The following is a 23,906-nucleotide window of genomic DNA, read 5'->3' on the forward strand; positions in this document are numbered from 1 at the left end:
TATGGAATGGAAAAAATATATAATTGTTAGTTATCTTCAATTTCTTAATATCAAGCACCTAATTTCTTGATATCAAGCACCTAATTTCTTAATATCAAGCACCTAATTTCTTAATATCAAGCACTTAACTGCTTAATATCAAGCACCTAGTTTCTTAATATCAAGCACCTAATTTCTTAATATCAAGCACCTAATTTCTTAATATCAAGCACCTAATTTCTTAATATCAAACACCTAACTGCTTAATATCAAGCACCTAGTTTCTTAATATCAGGCACCTAATTTCTTAATATCAAGCACCTAATTTCTTAATATCAAGCACCTAATTTCTTAATATCAAGCACCTAACTGCATAATATCAAGCACCTAGTTTCTTAACATCAAGCACCTAGTTTCTTAATATTAAGCACCTAATTTCTTAATATCAAGCACCTAATTTCTATTTTCATTACCCAAATGTATCCAATATTTATTACCATTTTATTCTTTTTGCAAGGAACGTTATTGGGAAGATTCTCTCTCTCTCCACTTTCAAGTGGAGAGAGAATCTTACCTATACCTATCCCAATTTTTTGGATATTTTCCTAAAAGTAAAGCCTAGATTTCAGGCTCGATCCTAAGTCCCTAAAATGTCTTCTCACTAAATATCATTACAGTAAAGATAAATATTCCTAGGTGTTCCATAGGTGTCAAATTCCTCTTCATAAACGAAGTATACTGTCTTATTCACATCCTTATCGGTATATTTTTACCATTGATGTATATCTAATTTACAGATTGTATTTGTTATACCTGACACTCCCCTCAAGGAAGGTTCCTTGATGTTGGTGAGGGGCTCTTGATTTAGGGAATTGGATCTGTGCTCCAGTTCCCCGAATTAAGCCTGAATGCCTTCCACATCCCCCCCCCAGGCGCTGTATAATCCTCCGGGTTTAGCGATTCCCCCTTGATTATATTAATAATAATATACCTGACACTGAAACCAGATCTTTCCGAAACCCAGATATAATCTCTCATTTTTTTTTTCTAATCTATTTTTCAAGTTAGCCGAGGTGTTTGGACGGGTAATGTTCCACATGATCCCGTCTACCTGGAGTCTACCTGGAGTCTACCTGGAGTCTACCTGGAGGGTATTCCGGGAATCAACCCCCCCGCAGCCCGGTCCACGACCCGACCTCCCGTGAGGAAATGTTCTCAGCTGAATTATGTCTTCAGGATGTAGAATTGGCTGCGCGAGTTTCTACATGTATGGGAAAAATGATGACAGCTGAGTGGACGAGGGTCATCATAGCTACAAGTCACACGAACTAAAGCAGTCAAAGATACGTTAATTGATAACATGATTAATTGATAACGTGATTAATTGATAACGTGATTAATTGATAACATGATTAATTGATAACGTGATTAATTGATAACATGATTAATTGATAACGTGATTAATTGATAACGTGATTAATTGATAACATGATTAATTGATAACGTGATTAATTGATAACATGATTAACTGATAACGTGATTAATTGATAACATGATTAACTGATAACTTGATTAATTGATAACATGGTTATGATATTTCATTGTAAACACGTTTCGTCGATGAGGTGCTTCATCAGTTCTCACGAACTGATGAAGGTAAGTATTAATAAATTTCCTGGTGGGCGAAACATCCTTTAAATATAATGCCTTAAACCGCACAAGTCATATTAGCATACTCCTCGGTATATTCTACCTTAAATATACATTAATCCCTAAAGTATGGATTAAAGTGAACTTTCAGTGTTTAGACATTAAGGGATATACACTTCTCTCTGTATATACCATTGCTTAAGATCGTAACGAAAGAGAAAAGAAAGAGAAAACCGACAAGTTGAAGAATGAGACACATGCAAATATTTGGGAATCTTTATTGAGGAAACGTTTCGCCAGCCAGTGGTTTCTTCAGTCTAACACAGAGAAGAACGGTGGGATATGAGAAGGGGTTTGAGGTAATGTTTGAGGTAATAAGTCCCTCAGTCTGGAGTCGTTGTGTTTAGTTTAACAGTCACTTCTCCCAGCATATGCTGAGAGAAGTGACTTATAAACTGTAGTCAGCTGAGCTGTAGACTCCCATATGTTGCCTCATTCTTGTCGATATACCTAAGTTTTTTTTATTATTAACACACTGGCCGATTCCCACCAAGGCAGGGTGGCCCGAAAAAGAAAAACTTTCACCATCATTCACTCCATCACTGTCTTGCCAGAAGGGTGCTTTACACTACAGTTTTTAAACTGCAACATTAACACCCCTCCTTCAGAGTGCAGGCACTGTACTTCCCATTTCCAGGACTCAAGTCCGGCCTGCCGGTTTCCCTGAACCCCTTCATAAATGTTACTTTGCTCACACTCCAACAGCACGTCAAGTATTAAAAACCATTCGTCTCCGTTCACTCCTATCAAACACGCTCACGCACGCCTGCTGGAAGTCCAAGCCCCTCGCACACAAAACCTCCTTTACCCCCTCCCTCCAACCTTTCCTAGGACGACTCCTACCCCGCCTTCCTTCCACTACAGACTGATACACTCTTGAAGTCATTCTGTTTCGCTCCATTCTCTCTACATGCCCGAACCACCTCAACAACCCTTCCTCAGCCCTCTGGACAACAGTTTTGGTAATCCCGCACCTCCTCCTAACTTCCAAACTACGAATTCTCTGCATTATATTCACACTACACATTGCCCTCAGACATGACATCTCCAATGCCTCCAGCCTTCTCCTCGCTGCAACATTCATCACCCATGCTTCACACCCATATAAGAGCGTTGGTAAAACTATACTCTCATACATTCCCTCTTTGCCTCCAAGGACAAAGTTCTTTGTCTCCACAGACTCCTAAGTGAACCGCTCACCCATTTCCCCTCATCAATTCTATGATTTACCTCATCTTTCATAGACCCATCCGCTGACACGTCCACTCCCAAATATCTGAATACATTCACCTCCTCCATACTCTCTCCCTCCAGTCTGATATCCAATCTTTCATCACCTAATATTTTTGTTATCCTCATAACCTTACTCTTTCCTGTATTCACTTTTAATTTTCTTCTTTTGCATACCCTACCAAATTCATCCACCAACCTCTACAACTTCTCTTCAGAATCTCCCAAGAGCACAGTGTCATCAGCAAAGAGCAACTGACAACTCCCACTTTATGTGTGATTCTTTATCATTTAACTCCACGCCTCTTGCCAAGACCCTCGGATTTACTTCTCTTACAACCCCATCTATAAATATATTAAACAACCACGGTGACATCACACATCCTTGTCTAAGGCCTACTTTTACTGGGAAAAAATTTCCCTCTTTCCTACATACTCTAACTTGATCCTCACTATCCTCGTAAAAACTCTTCACTGCTTTCAGTAACCTACCTCCTACACCATACACCTGCAACATCTGCCACATTGCCCCCCTATCCACCCTGTCATACGCCTTTTCCAAATCCATAAATGCCACAAAAACCTCTTTAGCCTTATCTAAATACTGTTCACCTAAGTATTTTATCAAATGGAAAAAAATATATAATCGTTCGTTATCTTTAATTTCTTAATATCAAGCACCTAATTTCTAAATATCAAGCACCTAATTTCTTAATATCAAGCACCTAATTTCTTAATATCAAGCACCTAATTTCTAAATATCAAGCACCTAATTTCTTAATATCAAGCACCTAATTTTTTAATATCAAGCATCTAATTTGTTAATATCAGAAACCAACATTTTTCTTCTGCACACATGCTTATGTGTAATGAATATAATTTTTTAATGCGAATTTAAGCATTTTTTTTTTACAAAGGTCTATTCAGTATTTGTAGCATTAAAAATCCTGCTCAAAAGTTAATTTTCTGGCTTAGGTTTCAGTAGAAAAATGTACAGCTAATTAGAAGGATGTCAGCAGCTGTTTGTACATTATCTGGCGAGCTGGGGGACGCATTTTAGGTCAAAACAAGTTGATTTGTGTTGCAGCATTACGAATTTCAGACTCTGTAAACATGACAGAGGAAATTACGAATCCCAGTCTTTGTAAACATCACAGGGGTATTACGAATCCTAGACTTTGTAAACATCACAGGGGTATTACGAATCCTAGACTTTGTAAACGTCACAGGGGTATTACGAATGCTAGACTTTGTAAACATCACAGGGGTATTACGAATCCTAGACTTTGTAAACATCACAGGGGTATTACGAATCCTAGACTTTGTAAACATCACAGGGGTATTACGAATCCTAGACTTTGTAAACATCACAGGGGTATTACGAATCCTAGACTTTGTAAACATCACATGGGTATTACGAATCCTAGACTTTGTAAACATCACAGGGGTATTACGAATCCCAGACTTTGTAAATATCACAGGGGTATTACGAATCCCAGACTTTGTAAACATCACAGGGGTATTACGAATCCCAGACATTGTAAATATCACAGGGGTATTACGAATCCCAGACTTTGTAAACATCACAGGGGTATTACGAATCCTAGACTTTGTAAACATCACAGGGGTATTACGAATCCCAGACTTTGTAAACATCACAGGGGTATTACGAATCCTAGACTTTGTAAACATCACAGAGGTATTACGAATGCCAGACTTTGTAAACATCACAGGGGTATTACGAATCCCAGACTTTGTAAACATCACAGGGGTATTACGAATCCCAGACTTTGTAAACATCACAGGGGTATTACGAATCCCAGATTTTGTAAACATCACAGGGGTATTACGAATCCCAGACTTTGTAAACATGACAAGGGTATTACGAATCCCAGACTTTGTAAACATCACAGGGGTATTACGAATCCCAGACTTTGTAAACATCACATGGGTATTAAGAATTTCGGCCTTAGTAAACATCACAGGATAATAACGAGTCCCAGACTTAGTAAACATCGCGTGGATTAGAATCCGTCAACGGAAGCCAGCTGGTGGTAGTTGTTTCCACAGAGCAAACCTCTCTTGTAGAGGAAATGCTTTATCAAATCACGATCGAGCTTTTTTGTAATATAATACAGCTTTATCAAGTCACAATAGAACTTTATAAAGTAATTAAAGAACCTAACGCAAGTACAGAAATAACAGATATTCGCACAGTATATATATATATATATATATGTATATATATATATATATATATATATATATATATATATATATATATATATATATATATATATATATATATATATATATATATATATATATATATATATATATATATATATATATATATATATATATATATATATATATATATATATATATATATATATATATATATGTATATTTGCCCTGCGTGATGCATTGGGAGAAAATCTGTTGCGGGCCCCATCCGCCATTTTGTAAGCGTGCCCAGGAGCCCTCAACCGTTGGGGTAGTATCCCTTCTTCACGTAACCATATCTAATTATACCCGGTGGTCAATGTATATACCCTTCCCCCGGTGGTTTGGGGGTAGGGGGAGGATCCTTGCCGCTGGAGCAGGACTTTCTGGATCTGGGGATCGTCTTCGCTGGATCTGATCTGATTGCCTCCGGGGACCCCAGGGGATGCACTGCCCCCTTGCGGTTTTAATGCTCCCTTGTGAATACGGTAATGAATGAATACTTTCAGCATTCGAATTGTTTATATTTTCGTTTTGTGTTCACTATTATATCCAGTGAGTGTTTACATACACATAGACAAAGATATTACCACTGACGCCACCTACGTAATAAAATAAACTTTATTTAGTAAGACACATGTGCAGCACTGACCTTTCTTTACTGTCTGCAATAAGGATACTAAAGCCTTGCACATGTGCCTTATGTGATCTTTATTTTCATCAAACAAGGTGTGTAATTGGCATGGTTCCCAATGAGCGAAACGTTCCCTTAATGGGAGTTTCTTAGTACTGTGAGTGTGTCTTTATTACACACACTCAGTGTCTGTTACTTTATTCCAAGCACAATGAAGAATAAAGCATGCGTTCGACACCTGGCTATCTTTACTGCCGGAACGTTTCAGTAAAGAAGGCACTTTATTACAACGACATGCGGCTCAAGCTAAAGCAAGTACTTCCGTGTTCTCTCCTTTGCATGGCAGTAATTAATCTCCTGATTATGGTTTCTTAAGTTAATTGTGAGTCTAGGGGTAGTTGACTCATGGTTTAATATTGTGCACTGATATGGTGATCTTTTCTGCTTATTACTTTAAAGATATCACTAATCTAAGGTTAGTCCTTTGTGTCAGTATCTTTAGAGTTATAGCGAGAGATTAATTATTTCTTTTTAAGCCTTTGCAAGTCTTTGCATAGTCTTTGCAAGCCTTTGCATAGCCTTTGCAACCCTTTGTACAGTCTTTACATAGCCTTGATCAGCTCAGCACTGACCAAGGCTATGTAGCTTAACACTGATCAAGGCTAAAAGACTGACCACCTCAAAAATTACTTCGTATTCAAAATTTTTGCTGTCTCCAAAATTTAAGCCATCTCTATATTCGCCTGAAGAAGTCTGCTGAGCAGGCGAAACGTTTCGACTATAAAAAATACCCAACTGTTGCACATGTGTATTAACTTACCGAATGGTATTCTGTATATATATAACGATATTGCACAGCCTATTTATATTGCAAGTTTTTTTTTTCAGTGTGCAACTCTTCTGCCACAGAATAAATTTACCATCTCTTTTGATCCTTCTCAATTCAAAACCCAGGGTTTCACTGATTTGAATTCCGCAGACAGGGGACTCCGTGAGAGAGACAGGCTGAGGGACTGACCTCAAAACTGCGTCTTCAAGGCAAAAGAACCGATCACATCATATTTACGTCTGCAATGCTTCTGTTTATGGGATATAATCAGGTTCAAGGACACATTGAACAGTCTAAGATCTCCTGGAGGGTGGGATATAAATAAATAAATAAATAAATATATATATATATATATATATATAAATATATATATATATATATATATATATATATATATATATATATATATATATATATATATATATATATATATATTTATATGTGTGTGTGTGTGTGTGTGTGTGTGTGTGTGTACTCGCCTAGTTGAGGTTGCGGGGGTCGAGTCCGAGCTCCTGGCCCCGCCTCTTCACTGATCGCTACTAGGTCACTCTCCCTGAACCATGAGCTTTATCATACCTCTGCTTAAAGCTATGTATGGATCCTGCCTCCACTACATCGCTTCTCAAACTATTCCACTTACTGACTACTCTGTGGCTGAAGAAATACTTCCTAACATCCCTGTGATTCATCCGTGTCTTCAACTTCCAACTGTGTCCCCTTATTACTGTGTCCAATCTCTGGAACATCCTGTCTTTGTCCACCTTGTCAATTCCTCTCAGTATTTTGTATGTCGTTATCATGTCTCCCCTATCCCTCCTGTCCTCCAGTGTCGTCAGGTTGATTTCCCTTAACCTCTCCTCGTAGGACATACCTCTTAGCTCTGGGACTAGTCTTGTTGCAAACCTTTGCACTTTCTCTAGTTTCTTTACGTATGTGTGTGTGTGTGTGTGTGTGTGTGTGTGTGTGTGTGTGTGTGTGTGTGTGTGTGTGTGTGTGTGTGTGTGTGTGTGTGTGTGTGTGTGTGTGTGTGTGTGTGTGTGTGTGTCTGTGTGTCTGTGTGACTAAATACTTAAAGTCTCGATTTTATAAAGTATTCATTAATAATACAGCTGTATATTTGTATATTTTAAGTAACATAATTTTAACAAAAACACAAGAAGTCACTTCAAGATATCTTTAGCAATTTTTAAGCGAATATTTAAATGTGTGAAAGATCAGACTTCATACAATGTGTAAGTTTTAATTATATTTAGCTTTAAATTATTGCTAAGTGGTTTCTTAAGATAGAGAAGTGAATGGTGAAACTGTGTCACAGTACTGATGGTGAACAGTACCTTCAAGTGTCTTATTCACCAGGTGTTGTACAGGTGTCTAATTCACCAGGTGTTGCACAGGTGTCTAATTCACCAGGTGTTGTACAGGTGTCTAATTCACCAGGTGTTGTACAGGTGTCTAATTCACCAGGTGTTGTACAGGTGTCTAATTCACCAGGTATTGTACAGGTGTCTAATTCACCAGGTGTTGCACAGGTGTCTAATTCACCAGGTGTTGTACATGTGTCTAATTCACCAGGTGTTGCACAGGTGTCTAATTCACCAGGTGTTGTACAGGTGTCTAATTCACCAGGTGTTGCACAGGTGTCTAATTCACCAGGTGTTGTACAGGTGTCTAATTCACCAGGTATTGTACAGGTGTCTAATTCACCAGGTGTTGCACAGGTGTCTAATTCACCAGGTGTTGTACAGGTGTCTAATTCACCATGCGTTGCACAGGTGTCTAATTGACCAGGTGTTGTACAGGTGTCTAATTCACCAGGTGTTGTACAGGTGTCTAATTCACCATGTGTTGTACAGGTGTCTAATTCACCAGGTGTTGTACAGGTGTCAAATTCACCAAGTGTTGCACAGGTGTCAAATTCACCATGTGTTGCACAGGTGTCAAATTCACCATGTGTTGCACAGGTGTCAAATTCACCATGTGTTGCACAGGTGTCTAATTCACCAGATATTGTACAGGTGTCTAATTCACCGGGTGTTGCACAGATGTCTAATTCACCAGGTGTTGTACAAGTATCTAATTCACCAGGTGTTGCACAGATGTCTAATTCACCAGGTGTTGTACAGGTATCTAATTCACCAGGTGTTGCACAGGTGTCTAATTCACCAGGTGTTGCACAGATGTCTAATTCACCAGGTGTTGTACAAGTATCTAATTCACCAGGTGTTGCACAGATGTCTAATTCACCAGGTGTTGTACAGGTGTCTAATTCACCAGGTGTTGTACAGGTGTCTAATTCACCAGGTGTTGCACAGGTGTCTAATTCATCATTGGAATTATTAATAACATTCCTATTGTTGACATTAATAATGTGAGAGATTGAAAACAACTTGAAGTTGCTTTTAGAGATTGTATCAAATTCAATCAATGAATAAGAAACGTTTCGCTTCCTAGGAGCTGGATCACTCTAAGTGGGCGAAATGTTGTCATAATAAAAGCCCTAATGTTGCCTTTGTGCTTTATTTACACAAAGACAATCTCCTTTTATTTCACAATAATTAATTTTGGGCAAGAATAATGTCCCTTATAAATATAAGATATTACAATAATGATAAATAAATACAAACAGTAATGATAAACAAATACAAACAGTAACGATAAATAAATACTGACTATACACAAATAATTCGCATGTAGGAGAAACTTGTGGCGACGTTTCGGTCCTACTCGGACCATTAACTAGTCACACACAGTCACAAAGTGTATTTAATGGTCCAAGTCTGACCGAAACGTCGTGGTAAGCCCCTATGTCCTATGTGCAGGTTATTTTTGTGTTGTTCCGGCCACGGTATTGTGCCTTTTTCTTCTTCAATAATACCAGTAGTTTTGACTAAGAAAAATCCATGGGGAACATTATTAATAAAATTTTCTGAAGTCTGCGTTTTGACAATAGTGTTATAAGATAGTTAACTTTCCTAACAACTGTAAGATAGTGACGGTAGTTGAAACTATCTTTACAACTTTTAAATTAGTTCTGGAACCCGTCCTCTACCATCATCAAGATAATCTGCTTTTGTTTATGAAATTAAAAATAAAAGATTAAAAAGCCTTTATTTGCGTTTAAAACAAAAGTCTGCAAGACTTTTCAGTTCTTTTTCATGGATTTTTTTTTGGGGGGGAGGGGCAAGATGGTATCCTGATTGTCTAAGAGGTTTGAAATAGATGATAATTGCTTTCAGTACGTTTACTGGAAATCTGCAAGCAATCGTGAGGGATCTATAAGCAAAAGCTAACAATAAAATTGCTTTCTTTACGTTTAAAAAAAAGTGAAAGCAATCCTTGGCTCTCTTTGAGAAAGTTTATGAGAAATTCAATTTTCTTATTGTCTATCGACATTAAAATGGCTAAAAATTTGGCCCTTTATTGCCCTTAAAGAAAGTTATGCAAGCACTTCTGTCTTTGAGAGAGTTTATGTGGGTAAGGATAAGTAAAAGCATCCTACCCTCTCTAGAGCTGAATAAACCTTGACGTTTTGCTCTTTGGAGATCACGTGTTATGTTTACTTCATCATCCACCAGGCCACATCTCTCCAGTGAAGGTAAACACACACACACACACACACACACACACACACACACACACACACACACACACACACACACACACACACACACACACACACACACACACACACACAAAATGTTAGGAAGTATTTCTTCAGTCATAGAGTTGTCAGGAGTTGGAATAGCCTAGAAAGTGACGTAGTGGAGGCAGGAACCATACATAGTTTTAGGACGCATATAACAGGAAGGGCACTGCAATGGATCAGAGAATACCTGACAGGGAGGCAACAACGAGTCATGATACGTAATGATGTATCACAGTGGGCACCTGTGACGAGCGGGGTCCCACAGGGGTCGGTCCTAGGACCAGTGCTATTTTTGGTATATGTGAACGACATGACGGAAGGGTTAGACTCAGAAGTGTCCCTGTTTGCAGATGATGTGAAGTTAATGAGGAGAATTAAATCTGATGAGGACCAGGCAGGACTTCAAAGAGACCTGGACAGACTGGACACCTGGTCCAGCAAATGGCTTCTCGAATTTAATCCTGCCAAATGCAAAGTCATGAAGATAGGGGAAGGGCACAGAAGACCACAGACAGAGTATAGGCTAGGTGGCCAAAGACTGCAAACCTCACTCAAGGAGAAAGATCTTGGGGTGAGTATAACACCGAGCATGTCTCCGGAAGCACACATCAATCAGATAACTGCTGCAGCATATGGGCGCCTGGCAAACCTGAGAACAGCATTCCGATACCTTAGTAAGGAATCATTCAAGACACTGTACACCGTGTATGTCAGGCCCATACTGGAGTATGCAGCACCTGTTTGGAACCCGCACTTGATAAAGCACGTCAAGAAACTAGAGAAAGTACAAAGGTTTGCGACAAGGTTAGTTCCAGAGCTAAGGGGAATGTCCTATGAAGAAAGATTAAGGGAAATCGGCCTGACGACACTGGAGGACAGGAGGGTCAGGGGAGACATGATAACGACATATAAAATACTGCGTGGAATAGACAAGGTGGACAAAGACAGGATGTTCCAGGGAGGGGACACAGAAACAAGAGGCCACAATTGGAAGTTGAAGACACAAATGAGTCAGAGAGATAGTAGGAAGTATTTCTTCAGTCATAGAGTTGTAAGGCAGTGGAATAGCCTAGAAAATGACGTAGTGGAGGCAGGAACCATACACAGTTTTAAGACGAGGTTTGATAAAGCTCATGGAGCGGGGAGAGAGAGGGCCTAGTAGCAACCTGTGAAGAGACGGGGCCAGGAGCTAAGACTCGACCCCTGCAACCACAAATAGGTGAGTACACACACACACACACACACACACACACACACACACACACACACACACACACACACGCACACACACACCAATGAAGAGGCGGGGGCAGGAGCTATAACTCAACTCTTTCAACCACAATTAGGTTAAGTACACATACACACACACACAAAGACGCTCATTAAGTGCTCTTGATTCAAAGCACTGGAGCTACCCTTCCCTTCTTGGGATTAAACCTGATTTATTCCCATTTTTCCAAGGTGCTTTATAATCCTTTCTTGTTTAGTCTTTGCCCATGAATATAATCCTAATCCTGACCAACAGTGAAAATATCCAACATGGATATAGCGCCTCCTGTGAACAAAACACTAATACAATACAGTAAGTAATATAAAACTGCCTAGAATCCATCCTCACGATACAGTAAGAATTACTGTATTAAATGCTATTGTAGCCCGAAACTTAATGCTGAATTTCAGTCACTGTATTAATAAGATTCACAATAATAACCTGACTATTCAGAATGGATAGGCACCCAATTTTTTGTATCCTATTTGTTCTATTTTTGTAATTTATTAGATAATGGTGACTAGTGAGGTGGTAAAAAATAGTCTCAGTACATTATTATTATTATTATTATTATTATTATTATTATTAGTAGTAGTAGTAGTAGTAGTAGTAGGAGTAGTAGTAGTAGTAGTAGTAGTATTATTACAATTATTATTATTATTATTATTATTATTATTATTATTATTATTATTATTATTACAATTATTATTATTATTATTATTATTATTATTATTATTATTATTATTATTATTATTATTATTATTATTATTACAATTATTATTATTATTATTATTATTATTATTATTATTATTATTATTATTATTATTATTATTATTATTATTACAATTATTATTATTATTATTATTATTATTATTATTATTATTATTATTATTATTATTATTACAATTATTATTATTATTATTATTATTATTATTATTATTATTATTATTATTATTATTATTATTATTATTATCGTCGTTGTAAAAAACTTATTGTTTAAATAAAATTTGGGGAACGTAATTACTGAGAACGTTTCTCCTGAGCTACAGACGTTTCTCGTCACTGACTTGAAACAGCCTTCCACACCGGCGAAACGTCAAAGACAAAGTTTCTCAAACTGCATTTCAGTGATTTTTGTAGACCTTAGATTGTAGACCTTAGATTATAGACCTTGAATTGTAGACCTTAGTTTGTAGACATTACGTTGTAGACCTTAGTTTGTAGACCATAGATTGTAGACCTTAGATTGTAGACCTTAGATTGTAGACCTTACATTATAGCCCTTGAATTATAGACCTTAGTTTGTAGATATTAGATTGCAGACCTTAGATTATAGACCATGAATTGTAGACCTTAGATTATAGACCTTGAATTGTAGACCTTAGATTATAGACCTTGAATTGTAGACCTTAGTTTGTAGACCTTAGTTTGTAGACCTTAGATTGTAGACTTTACATTATATACCTTGAATAGTAGACCTTAGATTATAGACCATGAATTGTAGACCTTAGATTATAGACCATGAATTGTAGACCTTAGATTATAGACCTTGAATTGTAGACCTTAGTTTGTAGACCTTAGTTTGTAGACCTTAGATTGTAGACCTTACATTATAGACCTTGAATTGTAGACCTTAGTTTGTAGATATTAGATTGCAGACCTTAGATTATAGACCATGAATTGTAGACCTTAGATTATTGACCTTGAATTGTAGACCTTAGTTTGTAGACCTTAGTTTGTAGACCTTAGATTGTAGACATTAGATTGTAGACCTTAGATTGTAGACCTTAGATTGTAGTCCTTAGGTAGTTTTAGTCTTTATAGATACAGATCTTAAAACCTGCGCTTAATAAAACGAAAAATCATCTCAGTTCTCCACTGTTAATAACTTTCCAAGGTTCACCACTGTAAAAATGTATTTTAAGCCTGATATTTATAACAGTTTTTCAGCTATAATAATATTAATACATTGTTTTTAAAAAAATCATAAAAATCTTGTTTGTTTTTATAGTACTGAAGATTGTTTTATGTTAATTATCAAGAAATATGCATAATATTATTCTCTGATTACTCTGCTCATTAACAGATTTAATTAGGTTCCGAAATCAGTAGTCTTGGATTTTTAGAAAGTTGATTAAAATCGTAACCATAATTTTTAAAGGATTGGAGGGGTAAGCCAGCTGAAGGCCTCGGTCAGATGGCCAAAAGCTCCAGCAGCATGGGTTCGAGTCCTTGGCTAGTCGCAGTGTTGTTATTGATCAATACCACTCGTTTGTGGTTACAATAAATATGCTGCACGTTGGGCTAGTACACCAAACAGGGAGTAGATTGAAATTAGCTCCGTATATCCTCGGATGACGGTAAAACACCTAGCTTGGCTGCGGGTCGTCATATGACTAAGACTCGCGTCAGGAAAAACCTTGTCCTGTTTCCTGACAAACCTTACCTAGCCTTTAATATTAGATATATAACTTAGCTATATCTACATCAATGTTTATACATTCATCTATGTATTCTTGAATATTTCCTCTCATTTTGCGTTTTTCGAAAGATTGTGGGTCCAGGGCTTTTAATCTTCGTATGTAAAATCATGAGAGATATACTCATTAAAGTATATATACTTAAAATACACATACGGATAAATGAACCTCTTAGCTAAACGATGGCCCCTTTAGACCTAAAAATCGGCTAGTTAAAGTAGCTACAAGATGGGAGAAAATACCTTCATAAGCTGTAAGACAGCTGCAGAAAGAGCAAAGCATAGACATTAATCCACCAATACATAATGTTTCAAATATCTGACCCGATTTGTATGCATACTGCTTTGAAATTGGGTCCATCATTTTAAAACACTCTGTACTTCGGAGGGGAGTATTAAACTCTGGCGTCCACTTATCGCAGCCTATTTCATCATAAGCAGTTGAGCCGCTCACTCGCTCTAGATCCAAATATAACTGGCGCGCGTACCTTTGCAAAATGCAAAGGGCTAAAGTGCCAGCTAAGTGGGATTGTGAAAATCCTGCTTAGACTGGGATGCAACGGACAAGGTCCTAGTGCTGAGTGCTGCAGCATGATGGGTTATCACGGACATTGTTTTGCCCAGGGGGGAGGGGGTTAGGTTGAGGAAAAAAAAAAGCAAATATGTCAAATATTTCGTTTATATTTGTAGGATCCAGGAATAAGACACACTTGCGAGTATTTTTTTTCTTTTGTTGACAACGTTTAGGTAGGAACGAGATAATGATCGAGGAGGGACCGAAACGTCGTCCGAAGTTTAGTCGTCTAAGTGTGGGTTGTCCGTCCTAATAGAGCTATGTGGTATAGATATGTTGATGATATTTTGTGGTTAATGCTTAAAAAATATAGATATAAACCATTTCCTCGTTAATTTAAATAGCTTTGTTCATTCTATAAATTTTACTGTTGAGATCGAAGCAAATAACTCAGTGCCTTTCCTAGATGTTTTAATTATTAAGGGTAACAATTATTTTAAATTTAAAATTTACAGAAAACCTACAAATAACTGTTCCTATGTCCACTATTATTCTTCACATCAAGATAGAGTTAAACTGTCTGTTTTCTCATCAATGTTTTTGAGAGCTTTACGAATTTGTAGTCCAGAGTTCATAGATGAAGAAATCTCAAAAATTTATTAAATAGCTAATGATCTAAAATAACCAAGAAACTTAATTTATATGCCCTTTAAAATTGCCAGAAATACTTTTCACATTCCAAAAAAGGGACAGTCAACCTTTTTTCAAGTAAAAATATGTTGGTTCTCCCTTACCATCAAAATTTGGTTGATATGCCTTCTCTTCTTAAGACTTTTAATATTAAAGTTGTATTTAAAAATTATGATACAGTAAAAAGAAAAACTTGATGAAGAATTCCCCTCAAAATGCTGATGGATGTGTCTATAAGATTCCTTGTAAAATATGCGATAAAGTTTATTTCGGTCAAACCGGTAAAAGTCTTGAACTAAGATTAAAACAACATGAATATAGCATTAGAACTGGACACGATTCAAATGTTCTATTTATTCATGTGAGAGATTTTAACCCTCCAATTGATTTTCAAAAAGTTGAGAAAGTTGTATCAAGCGCACTGAAGACCTGAAGAAATTTCTACACTGAGTCTTTAGTAACTCTGAAGCCACACGCATGTAGGGACTTCCCAAGACCCGTAAACACAACGGAACTCAAATGTAAGCACTACACTTTCATGCTTTCCGGGAGCCATCAGTCCCGTCTAGCTACAACCCTCACACGACTTTCTTAATTATACTAGGGACCTTCCTGTTCGGAACAAGAAACTATGGAAATAAATCACTTTGTCCTACTTTTTGGGGGGGTTATTCAAGGTAATTTACACATGTATGATAATTGTAATTGTGTGCACCTGTGCCTAAATATAGTTACTTACTAATAAAGGTTACTTTTTTACAAAGGTATCCATCACACTCCAAGTGACCTCCGATATCAGGTCAAGCAGCACCTTAATCTTTCCCTTCCTTCCGAGAAGTTCGTCAGTCTTATTCAACTCTGCAGTAACTTCTTGCTCCCGGGAGAGTTCGTTAACCTGACTTAACCCTGTATATACCTGCAGCTGTTTCTCTTTCAACAGCATCCACCACACATAAACACGTGATGTGGATATTGTTGACCTGATCAACGCCGCGCTGGCAAACATATGTGTGGAACACCTGGAAACCTGATGTTTCATCAGAAACATTATATCACGTTTTATCATCCAGAATTTATTCAGAGGGTTGAGCCGGCTGTCCGGCTTACACTTAGAGATAAAAACACTGGCAAGAGTACTGACAAAAATTACCTTACACACCGGTCTAGAGAGCATATCGCATCTGCAGGTTAGAGTTTCGTAACGAGAAATTATCCTAATACATCAGACCTATACCAAGCTACATTTTCCTTTCTTCTTCACCAAAGGCAGCAAGAAACAAGCTTTCCATATAATCAATTTTCCGTGCGCTGACACCAACAGACAAGTTGCCCTAAACATCTCCTAAGGACTCGCACATGGAGACACCAGAACATCTATCAAAGGAAATCAGAACATCTGTCAAAGACCTCATCAAGACGAACGTGGAGAACTCTGAACCAGTCATTACAGAGGCTGCCATATTGCCTTGTGGAGGCTACGGCAAGGTATGCCTTCTAGAAACAGTACCAAGCATAGTAATACGTCTGAATAAACACATCTGTGCGTGGAAATATGACAGGCTGAACAATGCGAGTGTACATAGTTGGAACACCACCACCCACTTGAAGAGATAGAGCAAAACACAGTGATACTAAACTACAGCTCACATGCCCCTCCAAACTGCAATATCCCCACCCATCCTCCAGAGTGCAGGCACTGTACTTATAATAATAATAATAATAATAATAATAATAATAATAATAATAATAATAATAATAATAATAATAATAATAATAATAATAATAATAATAATAATACCAGCATGGACCAGTAGCCTTACTGCACCGTTTACGTTCTCTTTACATTGTTCCAGTGTTCTTATATTGCGTACAATGGCATGATAAAGCTCCTGGTAAGCGAAATGTAGCCTTATGTATCGCAGGTAAAGTGTTACATAGCAAACAAACTGCTACATAGCACAGACTCGATTCCCCGTCCTCTGTTCTTAAGCCAGACATGTATCCTGACTATGTTCAACTAATCTTTTAGTTTATGTATAGTGGGTTGTGGTGTGTGGTGGTGGGGTTGGATCCCGCTAAAGGCTGAGAAGAGACAAGATTCACGGCACTGAGAGGGGAGTTCAGTCGACTGAGGTAAAAGCAGGTTTGGTTCAAACACCTTATTTTTAGCGGCTCGAGTGAATGAACGAACATGAGTTAGGTGATAGGGAGGGCGGAGGGGAATTGAGGTTGACGTGGAAGGAAGGAAGGAGAGGGTGAAAGAGGAGAGAGAGAGAGAGAGAGAGAGAGAGAGAGAGAGAGAGAGAGAGAGAGAGAGAGAAGGGGTCGTAGTATAGACGAGTGTAGTATAGTAGGTAAGACTGGGAAGTATTCAAGGTCAGTGATCCTGGTGAAACAAAGATTCAAACAGAGGAAAATTGTATTTTCTTGTATTTTAGACAATAAGACTGTATTTTCTAGTATTTTAGACAGCAAGCTCGTATTTTCTAGTATTTTAGACAGCAAGCTCGTATTTTCTAGTATTTTAGACAGCAAGATCGTATTTTCTAGTATTTTAGACAGCAAGCTCGTATTTTCTAGTATTTTAGACAGCAAGATCGTATTTTCTAGTATTTTAGACAGCAAGATCGTATTTTCTAGTATTTTAGACAGCAAGCTCGTATTTTCTAGTATTTTAGACAGCAAGATCGTATTTTCTAGTATTTTAGACAGCAAGCTCGTATTTTCTAGTATTTTAGACAGCAAGATCGTATTTTCTAGTATTTTAGACAGCAAGATCGTATTTTCTAGAATTTTAGACAGCAAGTTCATATTTTCTAGTATATTAGACAGCAAGATTGTATTTTCTAGTATTTTAGACAGTATGATTATATTTTGTTGTATTTTAAACAGCAAGATTATATTTTCTAGTATTTTAGACTGCAAAAATGTATTTTCAAGTAATTTAGACAGCGAGATTGTATTTTTTAGAATTTTAGACAGCAAGAATGTATTTCTTGTATTTTAGACAGCAAAATTGTATTTTCTAATATTTTAGACAGCAAGATTGTATTTTCTAGTATTTTAGACAGCAAGATTGCATTTTCTATTATTTTAGACAACAAGATTGTATTTTCTATTATTTTAGAAAGCAAGATTGTATTTTCTATTATTTTAGACAACAAGATTGTATTTTCTATTATTTTAGACAGCAAGATTGTATTTTCTATTATTTTAGACAGCGAGATTGTATTTTCTAGTATTTTAGACAGCGAGATTGTATTTTCTACTATTTTAGACAGCGAGATTGTATTTTCTAGTATTTTAGACAGCAAGATTGTATTTTCTATTATTTTAGACAACAAGATTGTATTTTCTATTATTTTAGACAGCAAAATTGTATTTTCTACTATTTTAGACAGCGAGATTGTATTTTCTAGTATTTTAGACAGCGAGATTGTATTTTCTACTATTTTAGACAGCAAGATTGTATTTTCTATTATTTTAGACAACAAGATTGTATTTTCTATTATTTTAGACAGCGAGATTGTATTTTCTATTATTTTAGACAGCGAGATTGTATTTTCTAGTATTTTAGACAGCGAGATTGTATTTTCTACTATTTTAGACAGCGAGATTGTATTTTCTACTATTTTAGACAGCAAGATTGTATTTTCTATTATTTTAGACAACAAGATTGTATTTTCTATTATTTTAGACAGCGAGATTGTATTTTCTATTATTTTAGACAGCGAGATTGTATTTTCTAGTATTTTAGACAGCGAGATTGTATTTTCTACTATTTTAGACAGCGAGATTGTATTTTCTACTATTTTAGACAGCAAGATTGTATTTTAGGGTAAAGATTATATTTACTGTAAGAGTATTTGATACTGTCGTCTATCAGAATATTCTGTGCATCTGAACCCGTCAAAGAGCCTACTATCACACAGACAGAGGATGACAGCACAGCATACACGGATACATAAACTAGAACAATGAACAAAAGTGTACATGAACAAGTTGTGAACACAGATGACTGGGAGGAGAAGGCAAAAATAATTGTGTGTGTGTGTGTGTTTGGTTTTTTGAAGCGCATTTTTTGGTCTAGTCACCTGGACGCTCCGTCAAGCCTATTGCCTCAGTACGAAAGCAAAGGCTGTGCTTCGGCGGCGTTGTGCAGAGGTGTCTAGGGTGACATCTGCGACGTTGTAGGGAGATGTTTGGGGTTACATCTGTGCTGTAGTACAGAGGGGCATAAGCCTGCATTTCTGCTGTTCAACAGTGGTGCCTGAAGCTGCAGTAAGGTGACGGGCCTTTCTACAATGGTGTCTAAGGCAACATTTGTGACGCTGTACAGATGTGTCTGAGGTGACATTTGTACTGTTGCACAGATGTGTCTGAGATTACACTTGCAACTTTCCACAGAAGTGCAAGAGGTGATGCGACTTCCTACGAAGGTGTTTCGGGCCACATTTGTGATTGTTAATTTACACAAATGTGTCTGAAGTAACGATTTGTTGCAGTAATGATGTACACAGGTGTTTACTGCAATAGTAATGTTATAAACAGGTGTTTACCTGTTGTAGTAATGCTATTCACGGGTGTTTAGTGTAATAATATTATTATTCACGTGTTTAACGAGACGGTATTGCAATATAAACAGGCTTTTAATGGGATGGTAAAAGTTATACACAAGGTGTTTAATGAGACGATAAAATTATGAACAGGTGTTTAATAAAACACTAGTTATATACAGGTGTTTAATAAAACGGGCGTTTAATAAAACAGTAATGGCATATGCAATTGCATTGGTGTGTCAAGGTGTTTAACATACACGAATGTTTAACGAGACGGTATCACAATACATAGGTGTTTAACGAGACGGTATCGCAATACACAGGCGTTTAACAAGACGGTATCGCTATGCACAGGTGTTTAACGAGACGGTATCGCAATACACAGGTGTTTAACGAGACGGTATCGCAATACATAGGTGCTTAAGAAGACGGTATCGCAATACACAGGTGTTTAACGAGACGATATCGCTATACACAAGTGTTTAACAAGGCGGTATCGCTATACACAGCTGTTTAACAAGATAATATCCCTAAACACAGGTGCTTAACGAGACGGTATCGCTATACACAGGTGTTTAACATGATAGTATCCCTTAACGGGACGGTATCGCTATACACAGGTGTTTAACAAGACAGTATCGCTCAACACAGGTGCTTAACGAGCCGGTATCGCTATACACAGGTGTTTAACAAGACAGTATCGCTATACACAGGCTTGACGTGTCACCGGAGACGGAATGATTGACGTCCAAGCATAATAACCACCCTTAAAGTTTTAGCCATCACAGAGCACGCAATTTCTGCCCTAATGGTCTATTTTGCTGTCAGTGTCGTCACCGCTACTTCTAGAATGAAGTGACTTTCTTAGAAAGGATAACGAGCTAATTATGCAACAGTTAGGTATCTTTATTTCGAAACGTTTCGCCTACACAGAAGGCTTCTTCAGTCGAGTACAGAAAAGTTGATAGAAGCAGAAGAGACTTGAAGACGATGTAATCAGTCCATCGCCCTTAAAGTTTTGAGGTGGTCAGTCCCACAGTCTTCTGCTTCTATCAACTTTTCTGTACTCGTAATAAAGTTGGTAGAATTACCGACAATATGTAAAGTAAAAGGACACAAGTGCAACTAATGTGACATTTATTGTGGCAACGTTTCGCTCTCCAGGAGCTTTATCAAGCCATGTATTGTTTGTAATGGCTTGATAAAGCTCCTGGAGAGCGAAACGTTGCCACAATAAATGTCACATTAGTTGCACTTGTGTCCTTTTACTTTTCTGTACTCGACTGAAGAAGCCTACTGTGTAGGCGAAACGTTTCGAAATAAAGATACCTAACTGTTGCATATGTGTCTTACCTAACAACCTGTCGGTATTTTTATACCATTTTAATATTCAACGAGCTAATTAGCTGCTTATTACACATTTTAGTTTTTGCCAATTGTGTTTCTTGTCCCTTATTTTAGTTTTGTCTTATTGCTTATTTTATGTTATTCTTGTTTTATCGTTGTTATTCTTTCTTCCCTTTTATTACTGACTGTTATTCTCGTATTTTCTGTTTATCTCTTATTGTTCATTAGTTCTTATTCGGAGACAGAGAATTTTGAAGCTTAGAAAAGCTTCATCTCAAGCTTCATATTAGTTAAGCTTTCCATTATGCCAAAATGGCTTTCAAGTTTGGTACTTTTGCAGCCTTTTTCTCATATCAGAAATTTACAAAAAAAAAAAAATGCTTGCATTCGGGTACAATATAATATTTTTTTTTTTACATGGGATTTATTATGGATTTTTTTTTTTATCGTTTTCGAGATTATTGTCGCCGGGGATTATAGAAATTAAATTATAGTTTCTATGCTTACTATTATTGTTATTATTATTATTATTATTATTATTATTATTATTATATTATTATTATTATTATTATTATTAGTATTATTATTGTTATTATTATTATTATTATTATTATTATTATTATTATTATTATTATTATTATTATTATTGTTGTTGTTGTTGTTATTATTACTACCACCACCACTGCTACTACTACTACTACTACTACTACTACTACTGCTACCACTACTACTACTACTACTACTACTACCAGTACTGTTACCACTACTACCACCACTACTGCTACTAACTGCTACCACCACTAATACTACTACTACTACTACTACTACTACTACTACTAATAATAATAATAATAATAATAATAATAATAATAATAATAATAATACATATCATTAATTTCTGCAAATTATTAGGTAAATGGACACATGAGCAACTAAAGATGCATTTAGTGAGACACATAAATGTCTCATTGCACATATCTCACGTTACTTAACGTACTCTCATTATTTTTACTAACGGTTCATCAATAAAGCAAAGTTCCTCATATTACTCTCCCTAAACTATCTTAGATACAGGATTTTATTGCCAAATTTCCCCACAATGTATTAGCTGATATATATATATATATATATATATATATATATATATATATATATATATATATATATATATATATATATATATATATATATATATATATATATATATATATATAAACATACCTCAGGGGAAACTCAAGGTTCTCCCTGGTGCTGTTTGAATGCCTCGTATCTCTGTATTCTTTATTATCTTGATAAAGCTTACAGCGTTAGTTAAAACGTTGTTATATTAAAGATATAAGATCATATGAACATGAGAACATAAGAATATAAGAAAGGAGGAACACTGCAGCAGGCCTGTTGGCCCACACTAGGCAGGTCCTTTACAATCCATCCCACTAACAAAACATTTGCCCAACCCAATTTTCAATGCCAATCAAGAAATAAGCTCTGATAACTCTATCCACTCTCAAATGCAAGTCACACTCAAATCCAACCTCTCTCACTCATGAATTTATCCAACCTAAATTTGAAACTACCCTAAGTCCTAGCCTCAATAACCCAACTAGGTAGACTGTTCCACTCATCAACTACCCTATTTCCAAACCAATACTTTCCTATATCCTTTCTAAATCTAAACTTGTCTAATTTGAATCCATTACTGCGGGTTCTCTCTTGGAGAGACATCCTTAAGACCTTATTAATATCCCCTTTATTAATACCTATCTTCCACTCATACACTTCGATCAGGTCTCCCCTCATTCTTCGTCTAACAAGAGAATGTAATTTAAGAGTCTTCAATCTTTCTTCATGAGGAAAATTTCTAATGCTACGCTGAATGTTTTCTAACGAATTTATGTCCATTCTGTAATATGGAGACCAGAACTGAGCTGCATAATCTAGGTGAGACCTTACTAATGATGTATAAGGCTGTAATATAACCGCTGGACTTCCGTTGTTTACACTTCTTGATATAAATCCCAGTAATCTGTTTGCCTTATTACGTACGCTTAGGCATTTTACTTTTGTAAACAGACTTTGTGGTCGGAGAAATGGTAGATGCGATTTATTGTGGACAGATATCAGGTTGTAATGTAATCTTGGGAAAATAAAATAATGCCGGGAGCCAGTGAACCAAATAGTGAATGACTTAAATAGATAAAGGGCCAAAAAATGGACATTTCGAACAGCTGAAATCGAAACTCAGTGGAAAAGTGGAAAAGTGTTTGCAATAAGACCAACGAGACTTATTAGTTACAAATCGGGAAATATCTAAGACAGACCTCAAAATGGAAATAAGACCCCTGGCGAAGCACTGAAACATTTATTAAGAAATCGTTTCGCTCACGTGGAAGTGAACGTTCCTGCAATAAGTGTCCAAGTTCAGTAATTTTCGGTTATTTACATGACAGTACACAGTACCAAAAAGTATTTGATATAATTCTTTGATGCCATTTTTGACCTGGTTTTGTAATGATGGACTCAAAGTAGATGAATTATGATTTTGATTTTGATATGATTTACGTGAGACCAGGTTAGGCAATAGAGTTGTAGATGAGTAGAATAAGGTACCAAATTCTAATACTGAAACAAATCTTTTGGATAGTTTCACTAGAGAACTAAATGAGTGAGAAAGATTGTGTCAGCAAGACCTGCCGAACATAGGCCAGTAGACCTACGATAGTGAGCCTTTGTTAGGGTCCTCTTATTAAGGCTTGGTTGTGTTTATTTGTAGTTGTGACGAGTTGTAGCAGC

Source organism: Cherax quadricarinatus, chromosome 67 (assembly GCF_038502225.1).
Source record: "Cherax quadricarinatus isolate ZL_2023a chromosome 67, ASM3850222v1, whole genome shotgun sequence".
Classification (NCBI taxonomy): domain Eukaryota; kingdom Metazoa; phylum Arthropoda; class Malacostraca; order Decapoda; family Parastacidae; genus Cherax; species Cherax quadricarinatus.